The sequence below is a fragment of the Ranitomeya imitator genome, chromosome 1 (genome assembly GCF_032444005.1).
Source record: "Ranitomeya imitator isolate aRanImi1 chromosome 1, aRanImi1.pri, whole genome shotgun sequence".
Lineage (NCBI taxonomy): Eukaryota > Metazoa > Chordata > Amphibia > Anura > Dendrobatidae > Ranitomeya > Ranitomeya imitator.
This window is the reverse complement of record NC_091282.1, coordinates 867,927,070-867,943,202: the sequence shown is the minus strand read 5'-3', so window position 1 is coordinate 867,943,202 and position 16,133 is coordinate 867,927,070. Positions and strand designations below refer to the sequence as shown.

At 41.6% G+C, this 16,133-nt stretch overlaps 1 protein-coding gene across 4 annotated transcripts in view; it reads left to right on the top strand.

Annotated features, from left to right (window-relative positions):
- CSGALNACT1 (chondroitin sulfate N-acetylgalactosaminyltransferase 1) overlaps positions 1-16,133 on the top strand; it is a 503,870-nt gene that overhangs the window by 61,836 nt on the left and 425,901 nt on the right. The gene's annotated exons all lie outside the window — the stretch shown is intronic.

Below are 16,133 nucleotides of genomic sequence, written 5' to 3'. Positions count from 1 at the left end.
GCTCTTTTCTGTCCACAGGTTGTGGACTTATCCATTCTGTGCTTTCTATGTTTGTCCAGCTTGTCAGTATGAATTAATTCAGTGATGCTGGAAGCTCTGGGACGCAAATTTACCTTCCACACCTTTAGTCAGGTATGGAGATTTTTGTAAACTCTGTGTGGATTTTTTGTAGTGTTTTATACTGACCGCACAGTATTCCATCCTGTCCTATCTATCTAGCTAGACTGGCCTCCTGTGCTCATCCTGGTTTCATTCTGTGTATGTCTTCTCCCTCTCCACTCACAGTCATTTCTTGTGGGGGGCTATTTATCCTTTGGGGATTTTCTCTGAGGCAAGATAGTTTTCCTGTTTCTATCTTTAGGGGTAGTTAGTTCTCAGGCTGTGACGAGGTGCCTAGGGAGTGTTAGGAGCATCCCACAGCTACTTCTAGTGTTGTGTTGAGCTTAGGGACTGCGGTCAGTACAGGTACCACTTCCTTCAGAGCTCGTCCCATGTTGCTCCTAAACCACCAGATCATAACACTTCACCATTAGAAGTAGTCCGGGGAGCAGGGATAACTAGGGCACCCTTAGCTTCAGGGATAGGGAAGGAATGCACCTAGACCCCGGATATCAGACAATGAAGCCATGATATTCCCTTCAGATAATGCTACTGTGTTTAAGTATTGCTTTTACTTTACTTACATTTTATAGTGCCCCTTAGATTTTTATAATGATTCCATAGGTAGAGAAAAAACTTATATTTGGTTTTATTTAAAATTGTAGGTACAGTACAAGGAGATACAGTGCTCATATATTTGACAGTGTTACATTTATTATGTATCTGTTCAATGTGGATCCATAATATTACTGTGTGCTTGAGTACTGATTTGGACACACAGCAGATCTAACTATGTAATTTTATCCTACAATAAACTAAAGGCAGCCAATGCTGTTTCTGTCAGCTCTTTTTCTTTTCTGCTTGGATAGTGAAGGAGGGGCCAGGGCGTGTTTGCTGTGGGCCGGAACTGAGTTCTATTTGCCCTGCAGCTATTCTAAACAGATGAGTCACTTAGTTGCACTTCCTGTCTGATAGCCTCTGCCGTTACAGTGGTCGCACCAATAACGTGGCCAACACCTCTGCTGTCACTCCTCTCGATTCCGCCTCTAGACTCGCTCTCTGATCTTGTTGTGTCTTACCAGGTGAGGTATGTCTTCCTGGTTCCTACCTTTTTCTTATGTGCCGCTCCACCTTTTCTGGAATATATCTCCAGAACACCTCTTGGAGGCTGTTTCTTCAGTGGGCTGGGCACGCGATTTTCGCGCCATTGGATGCTGACCACTCCCATGTTGGGCCAGATCTCCCTTCTTCGGATTCCCCATAGTTGCCATCTTGGGACTCATGTTGCCATCTGCCATCTTGGGAATCTGGCCACCATTCGCCATTTTGGAGTTCAAGTTGATGTTTGCCATCTTGTTCACCTTTAAGGTAGTTAACTCTAAATTCAGTGGTTTCTTCTTTTCATGTGGCTTCCTCGCTTTCATCATTTTCCAAGGCCTGACCCTGCTCTCAGCTCCACATTAAAGGGGGACCAGGGCATGTTTGCTGTGGGCCAAAACAGAGTTCTCTTTGCCCTGCAGCCCCTCTAATAAACAGAAGACTGGGTGGAGTGTGTGGTGTGGGAGCCCTTGTTAACTCCCCATCCATGGGACCAGATCCAACTAGAAACAAGACAGAAGACCTTGGGTCCAGGTTAACAGATATGACTTTACTGTGCAATTCATTTACACATGGCTGCAGCTTACAGATTAAGGCAAAGTCTCTTTTTAGTGATGTTCCCTTGGTTTTGTGAACCAACAATCCTTGTCCCCATCTTTTATTGAGACCCACTATCTTCACCCCACTCCACGACCCTTCTGACATCTTCCTCATCAGGGAGACAGAGGCATGTCTCTCTACATCTCTTCTGGTAGATGTGGCTGGAGATGTGCCCTCATTCTTCTAGGAAACTTGCACTGACTGAACGCTTTCTTCTCTGCTACACCTTCACTGCAATACAACCTGCTAACTCTGCTATGTTTATTTAGCCTTGCTCTTTACTCTACCCAGAACTTACACTTGAATGAGTCCTGGAATTTGACTAACTCTGACTGAACCCGGAAACATTTTCTATAAAACCTGATCGAGCCCCTCCCAAACTGTGGGCTAATCCAAACTCTATTAACTATCTAATCTAGTATAGTGCAACTGTATCTCTATTGTATGGTCCCCCTAGTGGACAGATCTCCCGCATTCCCAGAGACGGCCTTAAGCATAACCTATAGGAGATCCGAACACACAACACCGGCCAAAGGGATAAAACATAACATTACGTTTATCACACAAATAACATTAATATATAAAACTTCACACAACATCCTAAAACCCCCTTTGTTGCCATGACAACTTCATCGACCCAGCCTCCCCCCTACAATAATTTAAAACATAAATATTCTAATAATATGTAGAAAAATACTCATGCAATATGATACATAAAATTCAAACCTACAAGGTGTGGACAGTAGGTAAAATACAATAGGATAAACAGATGTGACATCAACCCCTGAAAAGAAAAAGATGATATGACCATATACTGTACATAACAACCAGGCCCGAAAAAAGAACAGGTTGGATAAGCATTCCATGGGGTAAGCATCCAATGTGTTTCGCCTTACACAGCGGCTTTGTTGGGGGCAATAGGTTAGTGAAAACAAGTTGTACTTTATACATCCAATAATAGAAGAAGCACAAATATAAGACTTGAAATAGCGAAGAAATAAAATAAAAATAATTAAACTATAGATTAGATTGTGTACAATTATGTTGCAATTCATTTCAACATTCCTAAATAAAGAATTTGCAAAAAAAAACAAACTATAGATTAAAAGCTGAACGAGTGCTTCAGTCCTCATTGATCATAATCCATAAAGCAGCATCTGAAGAAACAAATGATCCTGACATATAGAATTACTTCCTCCAGTGGAAGCACATTCTTTATTAGGACAATTGCCTCTATAACATTAATGCCAACTTTCCTGATTTTACAGGTTCCTGATTTTTGCAAACAGTTCCAGCAAATCATCACAGGTTGAAGGGAGTGTACACAAACCCCACCAGTTAACGGGTGTTTTAGTCACTATTATTTCTTCCTTAAATTGCCAGCAGCTATACTGGTAACTATGCTATAATAGAGCTGAAAAAACTGCGGGAGAATTTACTTTGACAGTCTGTCAGTAGCAACTGTTTGATAAACTAAAAAAAAATGATTATGGCATTCTGACAAGCCGTATAGCTGTTATTTACATTGTCTATGTGTATAGTTAGAAAAACGTCTGTCAATGAGTTTGGAGCTATGATATTATACTAATGTGGAATGTTTTTTTTACCTTCAAGCCATGCATTTACAATATCCCATCAATCAAATACTTTTTGCATACTGTGTGTCATAGAGCACTGTAGCCATATAAAATGTGTGCTTTCTACTGTAACACAGGCTTTCATCCAATTATCCAAACAATAGATTAGAAAAGTACAAAAAGTAGATGTTTTCTTGTTTGTGGATTCCTACCCTGAGATGGTAATGTATGTCCAGGATAATAGTATCTTTCTTAACAGTAACCAACCATTAGTCAACTAATTATTGCTTAGAAACCTTTCAGTAGAGAAAATAATCTCAGCAGGCTAAAGAATCTGACGACTGTGATAATACTTTATATTGGCAGTGTGACCAGCGCTGGTCCTGTGCTTTAGGAGATGCAGATCTACAATATGAGCAGCTAGAGGACAAAGTTATGTTCTTTCTGAGAATCAAATAATTGTGTGTGTGTGTGTGTGTGTATGTATATTTACATAGATTTATGTATAAAATCTTTAAATGAGAAGGTGTGTTCAAAATTTTGGTCTGTACTGTATGTATATATATATATATATATATATATATATATATATATATATATATATATATATATATATATACATACAGTACAGACCAAAATTTTGAACACACCTTCTCATTTAAAGATTTTTCTGCATTTTCATGACTATGAAAATTGTAAATTCACACTGAAGGCATCAAAACTATGAATTAACACATGTGGAATTATATACTTAACAAAAAAGTGTGAAACAACTGAGACTATGTCTTATATTCTAGGTTCTTCAAAGTAGCCACCTTTTGCTTTGATGACTGCTTTGCACACTCTTGGCATTCTCTTGATGAGCTTCAAGGTAGTCACCGGAAATGGTTTTCACTTCACAGGTGTGCCCTGTCAGGTTTAATAAGTGGGATTTTTTGCCTTATAAATGGGGTTGGGACCAACAGGTGTGTTGAGCAGAAGTCTGGTGGATACACAGCTGATAGTCCTACCGAATAGACTGTTAGAATTTGTATTATGGAAAGAAAAAAGCAGCTAAGTAAAGAAAAACAAGTGGCCATCATTACTTTAAGAAATAAAGGTCAGTCAGTCCAAAAAATTGGGAAAACTTTGAAAGTGTCCCCAAGTAAAGTTACAAAAACCATCAAGCGCGACAAAGAAACTGGCTCACATGAGGACCGCCCCAGGAAAGGAAGATCAAGAGTCACCTCTGCTTCTGAGGATGTTTATCTGAGTCACCAGCCTCAGAAATCGCAGGTTAACAGCAGCTCAGATTAGAGAACAGGTCAATGCTACACAGAGTTCTAGCAGCAGACACATCTCTACAACAACTGTTAAGAGGAGACTTTGTGCAGCAGACCTTGATGGTAAAATAGCTGCTAGGAAATCACTGCTAAGCACAGACAACAAGCAGAAGAGACTTGTTTGAGCTAAAGAACACAAGGAATAGACATTAGACCAGTGAAAATCTGTGCTTTGGTCTGATGAGTCCAAATTTGAAATCTTTGGTTCCAACCACCGTGTCTTTGTGCAACGCAGAAAAGGTGAACGGATGGACTCTACATGCCTGGTTCCCACCGTGAAGCATGGAGGAGGAGGTGTGATGGTGTGGGGATGCTTTGCTGGTGACACTGTTGTGGATTTATTCAAAATTGAAGGAATACTGAACCAACATGGCTACCACAGCATCTTGCAGCGGCATGCTATTCCATCCGGTTTGTGTTTAGTTGGACCATCATTTATTTTCAACAGGACAATGACCTCAAACACACCTCCAGGCTGTGTAAGGGCTATTTGACCAAGAAGGAGAGTGATGGGGTGCTACACTAGATGACCTGGCCTCCAGTCACCAGACCTGAACCCAATCGAAATTTATCTAAATCTGTGTTAGTGAGCTCTTCTCCTTTGCCAAGATAATTCAGCCACCTCACAGGTGTGGCATATGCAGATGCTGAATAGGCAGCATGGTTATTACACAGGTGTGCCTTACGTTGGCTACAATAAAAGGCCACTTTAAAATGTGCTGCTTTACAGTATTGGGAAGTCAGAAAAACAATCAGTATCTGGTGTGACCACCATTTGCCTCATGCAGTGCAGCACATCTCCTTCGCATGGAGTTGACCAGGTTGTTGATTGTGACCTGTGGAATGTTGGTCCCGATTTCTTCAATGGCTGTGCGAAGTTGCTGGACTTTGGCGAAAACTTGAACATGCTGCCGTATGCTGATACAGAGCATCCCACACGTGCTCAATAGGTGACATGCTGGCCATACAAGAACTTCTTCACACAGCCATTGAAGAGGCATTGACCAACATTTTACAGGCCGCAATTAACAACCTAATTAACGCTATGCGAAGGAGATGTGTTGCAATGTGTGAAGCAAATGGTGGTCACACCAGACACTGACTGGTTTTCTGAACCCCCTGGACCGCCCCAATACTCTTTGCAAAGGAGAATTGCTCACCTACACAAATGGAAACAAATCTGAGAACAATATTTGAGAGAAAGAGGCCTCCTTTGTACATCAAAATAGTCTTGGATCTTTGAGTATACATGCAAGTGCTTCTCACTAAATTAGAACATCATCAAAAACTTAATTTATTTCAGTTCTTCAATACAAAGAGTGAAACTCATATATAGAGTCATTACAGAGTGATCTATTTCAAGTGTTTATTAATGTTATTGTGAAAACCCAAAAGTCATTATTAGAATACTTTATAAAACCAGCTTGAAAAATTATTTTAAAATAAAAAATGTTGGCCTACTGAAATGTGTGTTCAGTAAATGCACTCAATACTTGGTCGCGACTCCTTTTGCATCAGTTGCTGCATCAATGCGGTGTGGCATGGAGGCGATCAGCCTGTGGCACTGCTGAGGTGTTATGGGAGCCCAGGATGCTTTGATAGCAGCCTTCAGCCTTTCTGCATTGTTAGGTCTGGTGTCTCTCATCTTCCTCTTGACAATACCCCATAGATGGATAAGGTCTGATGAGTTTGTTGGCCAATCAAGCACAATAATACTGTTGTTTTTGAATCAGGTATTGGTACTTTTGGCAGTGTGGACAGGTGCCAAGTCCTGCTGAAGCGTGAAATTTCCGTCTCTAATAAGCTTGTCAGCAGAGGAAAGCATGAAGTGCTCTAAAATTTCCTGGTAGATAGCTCATCAACATTAACAGAAACAAACACTTGAAATAGATCACTCTGTAATGACTATATAAAATGAGTTTCACTTTTTGTATTGAAGAACTGAAATAAATTAACTTTTTGATGATATTCTAATTTTGTGAGAAGCACCTGTAGATGGGAGGCTCCTGCCACAGCGAGTTGTCTTACAGTAAGACCTAGGACAATTAAGAGGAAACTGAAATGACTGATATTTTGGAACACAGGTGATTAACTGTAAAAGTAGAAATTTAAGGATTGACATTGCTTGGATATTTTATATTTGGTGAAATTTTTGGGTTCATCTCTTCTTTAACAGTTTATTGACAATTCTATCATGCCTTGTTTTTGGGACTCGATCCTGTGCTCTCTTGCTATGTGGTCGGGTTCTCTTTCTGCTGAGCCACAGTCTATTTGGTCTCTGTCCAACTGCTGTTGGTTCTTTTGTCTTTTGTTTCCTTGCTTTGGTTTGCTTCTATTCAGATGTCTCTCACTTCCCAATTTGGTTCTGTCCTATAACTTGTTGGGAGGGTTTATTTATATTCACATGGCACCTGCCATCTTTGCTGGCTATGTTTCAAGATAGAAGGTCAGCTAGGGATTATTTTACCTGGTTAATCTTTGCTTTTCCTATGATTTATTTGTGTGTCTTCCTCCCCAGTAACCTTTCCTTTCTTTTATGTTTGCGGTCTGGGAAGTTTTCCATGTATTCCGTTTGTGTGGTTCTTCTTATTTTCTTCCATCTTTCCAGTGTGTCTGTGTGAGTATGTTCATAAGCTTGTGCCTTTTTTACTCAGATTTTTCATATTTTGGTAATTATTGTTTTAGTATTACACTTTTTTTATAGAGCAGGTGCTGTTAAAGACATTCTTGGTAAAGGTACCTTCACACTGAGCAACTTACCAACGAGAACAACAACAATCCGTGACGTTGCAGCGTCCTGGATAGCGATCTCGTTGTGTTTGACACGCAGCAGCGATCAGGATCCCGCTGTGACATCGCTGGTCGTAGCTGAAAGTCTGGAACTTTGTTTGGTCGTCAGGTTGGCGTGATTCGTCATGTTTGACAGCAAAAGCAACGATGCCTGCAATGTTTCTTCATGGAGCGAACAACCAGCGAGAACGATAAGTACGTCACTGGATCGCTCCTGCATCGTTCTGCTGTTGCCGTGTTTGACGTCTCCTGGTGACCTAAACAGCGACGCTTCAGCGATCGGCTCGATGTCTATATCGCTGCAGTGTCGCTTAATGTGATGGTACCTTAAGTCTACGAATGACTGTGGATTCCATTGTGTATACTTAAAGTTCCAGCCTCAGCAGTCAGACAGAGTCAGATTAGGGACTTTCCTAGTCTGAACAGGGAGCTATTGGGTTTAGGTATTTGTCTTTCCTAGCTTGTATGTAAACTGTGCAAGTGTGCTTATACAGTCATAACAAATTAAGACTGGCGTTACATATGCTAGTCTTAATGAAGGGCTCGCTGGAGTATGATGCATTGAATTAATTAATAGGGGCACACAACTTTATGAATTTGGCACATCTTTTCAGTGGGGACTGGAGTAGCATTTCTAAGAATTGCTGAACCTTTTGCTGAATTTGGCAGGTGGACCAGCCATTCCCACTTTTTCTCCTCCCCAGCACCGCCTACTTTGTCAAAACTGCTTCAGATTAGCGTGAAAGTTGCAAAATTCATGTTGTGTAAAAATTATGCCACTTACTTACTCCTTAGTCTTTGTACACAATGTGTTCATTATGTATGTTCAAAATATACCACAAGGAGGTCTGAATTTTTGCCAAATGGGAATGTTTTGTACTTTTTTTTCTGTAGGCATCCAGTAAGTTATAGATCTTTCATCAAGTACTGATGAATTAAGTTTCTGGAATATACGGTAATTAGATAAATTATGCTGATTTCCTTTAGAGTATATTTCCTATATTTATTTGGGATCTTTGTGTTTCACTTGGCAGTTCGGATTGTTGAGTCTGTTACAAGCTTGTGTATACTGGAAAGCTATGAATGACATCGTTTTGTTCTGCGAAAATGTTTTGACTACGACAAGTTGATTCCAGAATATTCCACTTTCAAGTCACCTGTAGACAGGTGTCACCTTGAAAAATCTCCAGGGACTTTCATAGCTGCATTTATGCTCCTACGCCTGTAATCTAGCTGGAGCAGGTTACATAGGTCACAGTTAGAGTAGTTAAAAGTACCGTAGTTTACCTTTATTTTGCGTGGAAAACACCTTTAATGTGTGAGGTTTACAGCATATGGCGATCCAGTAAAATAAAAACAAAAAAAAAACAATTCTTACTAAATATAATGAGAAGACAAAAAGTGAAATAATAATGTTTAAAAAGGTTTTCCAATTGTGGAGGCAACGTTTCAAGAATGTGTCTTTTCTAACCTTATTCAACTGTTATAAATGCTTTAAGACAACTTGAAATGCAGCCCATAAAAACTCTGCAGTAGCTGGCGTAGTTACAGCTCAATAGCTCAAGAAGTGTCTTTTGGATTTGTTTATTTTAACCCCTTTCTGCCAGCTGACGGAATAGTACGTCAGCTGGCAGATCCCCTGCTTTGAGGTGGGCTCCGGCGGTGAGCCCACCTCAAAGCCGCGACATGTCAGCTGTTTTGTACAGCTGACATGTGCGCGCAATGAGCGCGAGCGGAATCGCGATCCGCCCGCGCCCATTAACTAGATAAATGCCGCCGTCAAGCGCTGACAGCGGCATTTAACTAGCGCTCCCGGCCGCGCGGCCGGAAGTGCTCGCACTGCGGACCCCCGTCACATGATCGGGGGTCAGCAGTGCATCGCCATAACAACCAGAGGTCTCCTTGAGACCTCTATGGTTGTTGATGGCCGATTGCTTTGAGCGCCACCCTGTGGTCGGCGTTCAAAGCAACCTTGCATTTCTGCTACATAGAGGTGATCTGTACTTCACCTCTATGTAGCAGAGCCGATCGAGTTATGCATGCTTCTAGCCTCCTGTGGAGGCTATTGAAGCATGCCAAAATTTAAAAAAAAAAAGTGATTAAAAATATAAAAAAAAAAAAAAAAATATAAAAGTTCAAATCACCCCCCTTTCGCCCCAATCAAAATAAAACAATAAAAAAAAAAATCAAACATACACATATTTGGTATCGCCGCGTTCAGAATCGCCCGATCTATCAATAAAAACAAAGGATTAACCTGACCACTAAATGATGTAGCGAGAAAAAAAATCAAAACGCCAAAATAACGTTTTTTTGGTCGCCGCGACATTGCATTAAAATGCAATAACGGGCGATCAAAAGAACGTATCTACACCAAAATGGTATCATTAAAAACGCCAGCTCGGCACGCAAAAAATAAGCCCTCACCTGACCCCAGATCACGAAAATTGGAGACGCTACGGGTATCGGAAAATCGCGCATTTTTTTTTTTTTTTTTTTTTTTAAGCAAAATGTGGAATTTTTTTTCACCACTTAGATAAAAAATAACCTAGACATGTTTGGGGTCTATGAACTCGTAATGACCTGGAGAATCATAATGGCAGGTTAGTTTTAGCATTTAGTGAACCTAGCAAAAAAGCCAAACAAAAAACAAGTGTGAGATTGCACTTTTTTTGCAATTTCATCACACTTGGAATTTTTTTCCCGTTTTCTGTTACATGGCATGGTAAAATCAATGGTATCTTTCAAAAGTACATCTCGTCCCGCAAAAAACAAGCCCTCACATGGCCATATTGACGGAAAAACAAAAAAGTTATGGCTCTGGGAAGGAGGGGAGCAAAAAACGAAAATGAAAAAGCGGAAAAAGCTCCGGGGGTGAAGGGGTTAAGGGCCTTTTCTTCTCTCTGATGTCCTCCAAATCTAAAAGGCTCTGATATTGAAGCCATATCTTTAGGACAAGTCATCAATATAAATATAACACCCCAAAACCCTACCAAACAGTGGTTTTCATCTCCAGCGGAGGCCAGATGTGAACAGTGGCAGGGCTTAATGGCACAGCTGTCAACTGTTTAGTGACAACTGCTACTAAACTCCATTCATTTGAATGGGAGCTGACCCTCAGTATCCAGGGAGTGACACTAAACAGCTAACAGATCTGTTCTGTTCTGCTCTGCATCTATTTACTTCTGGCAGCTTGGTGCAAGACCCCCATTGATCTGATATTGATGACCTAACCTAAAGAAAAGTAATTAATATTACAGTAGTGATAACTATCATAATAGCGAAAATTATCAGATTTTTTTTTATCTGAAGCAAGACCTTTGTCTGTGCAGCTATAGAGCTATTATTCCAGAAGGTCATAAAGACAGCACATTAAGTTTAAACCCCGTAATGGCTGATGTAAAAAGCCATACAGCTCTGGCAAAAATTAAGAGACCATTGTAACAAAACCCTGCCATGGACAGCCCAGAAAACCTCTGGAATGTAATCAAGAGGATGTTGGATAGTCACAAGCCATCAAACAAAGAAGAACTGCTTAGATTTTTGTGCCAGAAGCATGACATTGTTATTGGTCGATACCCGGAAGGCATTTTCCCCTTCTTTACCTTAACATCCCCATATTTGTCGCCGAATGACCCACTGCAAATAACGACAGACTCCAAACTTGGATAATAATTGGCCACAGTGGCCTTTATTATAAACATACAATAACAGTAAAATAACGTAGGGAGGAGTCCTTGAAGCTCCAAACTGGTGGTCAACCATAATAGAGAGTGGACAAAACATACCATAAGTTTACTCCCAGCCGTAACAACCCAGGCTCAAGAGCACCAAAATACCCCGAAGGGTTAACCATGTCCACTTAAAACCTGGGAATCCGGCCCACCGTTGCCAAGATCCCCCCCGAACCACCAGACCCGAAACCAAAGTTTACACCAACTGAAGAATCCGTACCCCGACGGATCCCCCAGGCCAATTTAGCACCAACTTCAAGGACCCCTCCCACCGCCTCGAGCCACCATGACCCAAAACAACTACCCGAAAACGCAACAATACAAAAAACACAAAGAACAGGGCGGGAGGGCAGGATCTTCCTGATGCCTCCAGAGTGGGAACTGGTAAGCCCCACCCCCCCTTCCCCTATAAACCCCCTCCTCATGCATATGACCCCCCTCCCATAATTAACCCCCACCCCCTCTGACCTTCTGCTTCCAAACCCCTGTCATGACGGCCTGCACGTATGCCGTCTGTGGGGGAGGGAACGGCTCGCTCCGGCGTGCTCTGTGTGAAAGACTGGTGGAAAGCATGCCAAGACGCATGAAAGCTGTGATTAAAAATCATGGTTATTCCACAAAATATTGATTTCTGAACTCTTCCTGAGTTAAAACATTCACATTGTTGTTTCTAAATGATTATGAACTTGTTTTCTTTGCATTATTTGAGGTCTGAAAGCACTGGGTTTTTTTGTTTGTTTTTTTGACCATTTCTCCTTTTCAGAAAAGAAATCCAAAATGTATTGCTTAGAAATTCGGAGACAAGAACAATTTAAAGTTTACTCAAAAATATACCTATAAAGACAAAAGTCAGACAAACTGATAATTTTGCAGTGGTCTCTTAATTTTTGCCAAAGTTGTATTAATGGGTGTCAAAAATGAATAAAATTAAAGAGGCTACACCCTTTAAAAATAATTCTGTTGGATGGTTGCTATAAATTAGAAAAATAATGTTCTTAATTCACTGTCCACCTATCCAGTGCTGAGTATATGATGTTGTTCCTGGTGTCTATTATTTGGCTGGAGCACTGACATCATAGCAGTCAAACACTGAGCTCAGTGGCTCTGACTATGTAGATATAATGCCGCTATCAGCCGCTGAGGTAACTGATTGGTTGCAGACAATAATAATGCTGGACCAGGGGACAGAGTCAATTACAGTTTGTTTTTTAGAATGAACTCTGCCTGGGTAGCGGGATTTTTTCAGGTGACAAACCCTTTAAAATCAAAGGAAATGTGATACCTATGCATAATCTTTTGCCGCTTATTGCATCTTTGTGAATCAATATCACTAGTAATAGAGAGATTGATGAAAGATGGAGAAATAACAGCTGCACTATCATTTCTCCATAACTGCTCCCTCTTTTCACAACATACAGGGGCTAACCATAGCTCTTGGTCCAAATGCGGAATCTTACAGGGCTCTCAACTACTACATATCTTAAATAGTATTATTCTCATATGAACCAAAGGGCTTACAGGCGACTGCAACCCTTGCTCCCACCGAAGCTACACCCGTCTTGGCCCATGAATATTTTTCACTTATCTACACCTCTGCGGCATTTCTTTTCTAAGCTAAACAATCCCAATTTTTCTAACCTCTCTTTATAGGAGAGGCCTTCTCGTAACCTTACTAGTGAGAGGGCTAATAGTACATTTGCATTACAGGTTTTTCTATTTCTCTTTTTATGAACCCCAAAATCTTGTTTGCTTTTGCGGCTGCTGCTTGACATTGAGTACTGCTGCTTGACATTGAGTACTGCTGCATATGTAACTTGTAGCTTGGATACCCAAGTCCTCCTCCTGTTCTTTAGTCCCTGGTATATTTCCATTTCATGTATATGCTCTCCTACATAGTTTTGTGTCATCATCAAAGACTGTCAGTTTACTCTCAAACCCCTCCACAATCCATTAATAAAGAGATTAATAGGAAAGGCTTTCTCCTATCTCCATGCTGTTCCCCATTGTGACGATATCCCATTTAGAAAAAGTGCCATTTACTGTACAATTTCTCATTGTTTCCTGTCCCTTATGACTGACAGTCTGATCTCCCAATCTACATGTCTCACCCTTGTAACTCTCCCTTTCATTTAAAGGGAACCTGTCACCCCGTTTTTTGAGATTGAGCTATAAATACTGTTAAATAGGGCCTGCGCTGTGTGTTCCTATAGTGTATGTAGTGTACCCCGATTCCCTATGTATGCTGAGAAATAACTTACCAAAGTCGCCGTTTTTGCCTGTCAATCAGGCTGGTCAGGTCGGGAGGGCGTGGTGACATCGGTGGTTCTTCCTCAGCTTTACGTTGGTGGCGTAGTGGTGTAGTGGTGAAGACACAGCGCGCGATCTGCGCTGTAATCCCTTGCATCGGTGGGGGCGGCCATCTTCCTGGGGCCGCGCGTGCGCAGATCGAGTGCTCTGCTGCACGGGGCTTCAGGAAAATGGCCGCGGGATGCCGCGCGTGCGCATTAGAGATCGCGGCGGCCATTTTCCCAAAGCCGAGTTTGCATCTCGGCTTTGGGAAAATGGCCGCCGCGATCTCTAATGCGCACGCGCGGCATCCCGCGGCCATTTTCCTGAAGCCCCGTGCAGCAGAGCACTCGATCTGCGCACGCGCGGCCCCAGGAAGATGGCCGCCCCCACCGATGCAAGGGATTACAGCGCAGATCGCGCGCTGTGTCTTCACCACTACACCACTACGCCACCAACGTAAAGCTGAGGAAGAACCACCGATGTCACCACGCCCTCCCGACCTGACCAGCCTGATTGACAGGCGAAAACGGCGACTTTGGTAAGTTATTTCTCAGCATACATAGGGAATCGGGGTACACTACATACACTATAGGAACACACAGCGCAGGCCCTATTTAACAGTATTTATAGCTCAATCTCAAAAAACGGGGTGACAGGTTCCCTTTAAAATAAACTCTAGAGGTAGATTCTCAGGGAGATCTATGAGCGACCCATAGTTCTTAGCAACTCATTTACACAAAATAAAAATGTGGACATCTCTGGAATAAGACATCAGATCACAGAGATCAAGGTATCCTTTTATTCAGCTTCGTATGATCTGCATGCTTATGTAGACAACTTAAAAGGGGTGATCCTACTGACAGATCCTCTTTAAGAAATATGTCTGTGGTCATTTAATTAAAAAGGTCATTGATAATTTTGAACAGTAAATTGGGGGGGTTTATTTAGTACCTGACAAGTTCCTTTTGGACTTTCACTTGTAGCCAAAATAAATGTTATTTTTCATCTGATTTTGTCTTATTTATTATCAATTTGCTCATTTTCCATTGAAGCATCTTTCTTCTTTCAAGCTGTGTTTGAATTTACATTTCGGCGTTTTCTCACTATTGTCAGCAGTATAAAATATATGTTAATTTAACTCCGTCAGTTCATTGAGCTACAAGTTTTATCTGTTTACATTTTTCAGCAGAGCATCTGTTATCAGGTAGAGGCGCCACAATAAATGGCTTTGTCACAAAATTATTTACTGGAGCAGGGGAACAAAGTCATGATTTAACCATGCATTTGGTTATTGCGGCTGCAGTCAGCCTCAGTGACTTTTCTATATTTGTTGGCCTGTGATTTACCGTATTTATGAAGGTTAAGGTGAGCTCATTTTTCTGCCACAGTAAGGCAGGAATACAATTAAAAATATAAACTTTAGCTATTTAAATTAATTGAATGAACAGAAAACGCCTTGGCAAGTCTGCAAAGATCTAATGATTACTTCGATTTTTTTCATTCACTTACAGTCCAAATTTACAGCTCATACAGTTACCAGATAAAGCAAATTGCTTTGCTTCCTTCATACAATGGGTGTACAGTCAAGTTCCTTTTTATTTATGGACTTTCACTAGAAGAAAAGATGGTATGGCAAATTAAGCTGATTAAAAAAAGATTTATAAGCAGATTTTATATTGAAAGGTTGTCTGGAGTGATGAGCGAGCGTGCTCAGATAAAGTGTTATTCGAGCACGCTCGTGTGCTAGTAAAGTATCTTTAGAGTGCTCAAATACTATGTTTGAGTTGCCACGCCTGTATGTCTCGCTGCTGTTAGATAGCCGCAACACATGCAGGGATTGCCTAAAGGTACCGTCACACAGTGCAATTTAGATCGCTACGACGGCACGATTTGTGACGTTGCATCGTCGCTTAATTATCGTTTCAAACATCGTAGACTGCGGTCACACTACACGATGCACGACGCTGAAGCGATAAATTCATGACGTATTTGCGATGTAGAAGTCGTATGGGACAGTCGTACGGTCGTGTCACACACGACGATTCAGAGCAAATTTTGCATAATCTGTGCGTGACGTTGTTCACAAGGGGCGTGTTGTGCCACTAGTTAGTGTGGTGATAGGCCAAAGGTTCTGTGCACACAATTGGTTGGAAAATTTGTCACCTGAGCGCTATTGTTCCCAATGCCACTTCACTGCTTTCAAAATTTCCTTTCTTCACTTCGTACTTGGACACTTGGTGGACCTGGACATCGGAATTTTGTACCTCGCTGAATATACCACGCTTTGCACCGCTGCTTCGAGGTATGTAAACCGCTTGGGCGTGGTGGATGGAACGCTGTATGGACGGCATGAGTGCTTCGTTCCACCACTGAAGCGAAGTGGATGGTACACTGTTGTGACTGGAGGGCTACAATGTGGCAGATGGTACGCTGTTGTGCTTGGTTGTGACTGGTGGGCTACAGCGTGGTAGATGGAACTCAGTTTGTTCGGCATGACCGCTTCGTTCCACCGCTGAAGCGATGCGGATGGTACGCTGGTGTGACTGCTTATGACCGGTTGTGTGTGATGAGCTAGAGCGTGGCAGATGGCACAATGTATGGTCACCATGAGCGCTTTGTGTGGC